We start from the raw sequence: 558 nt of genomic DNA, 5'->3' as shown, positions 1-558 counted from the left end.
TCCCTAGGCTGTCTATTCTGTAAAGCAGCTGTGCATCAACTACTGTTTAGTCTATACAGCACAATTCAAAGCTTATTAAGTGAGCAGAGTCACTTCCACTGCTTTTTCTGAAACTCAGCCAGAGCTGAATACTTGCAATTCCTACTGAAGTTGATCGAATTACAAGAGTTGAAACCCTGCTTGATCTTCTCCGTTTTCTTGATAAATTATCTTAATTTTTTTCATACTTGTTAAAGCAAGGTATTCTTCATTTTATTTCTCTCTCAAACTTCTCCTTTAAACAACACAGACAACTTGTGTTGGCATGAACGAAGCATGAATAAAATACACTGTGAGTAAAAGCAGAAATTAAAAATGTGAGCGAAAACGGGGAGAGAATCCTTCTGTCTCTATGTTCTGAAGTCAGTAACTGTTCTTTGGAAGGACAAAATAACTCTTCAAAGTTTAATCCTGCCTTATAAATAGGTCTAGCTGTGCAAAACATTTTGGGATGCAGCATACACCAAGTGCAGACCACGTAAGTGATTGCACCTCAGTTCCAAAGGTGGAGGATGAAGG

Source organism: Pygoscelis adeliae, unplaced genomic scaffold, assembly GCF_000699105.1.
Source record: "Pygoscelis adeliae isolate BGI_AS28 unplaced genomic scaffold, ASM69910v1 Scaffold353, whole genome shotgun sequence".
Lineage (NCBI taxonomy): Eukaryota > Metazoa > Chordata > Aves > Sphenisciformes > Spheniscidae > Pygoscelis > Pygoscelis adeliae.
This window is presented reverse-complemented; position numbering follows the sequence as displayed.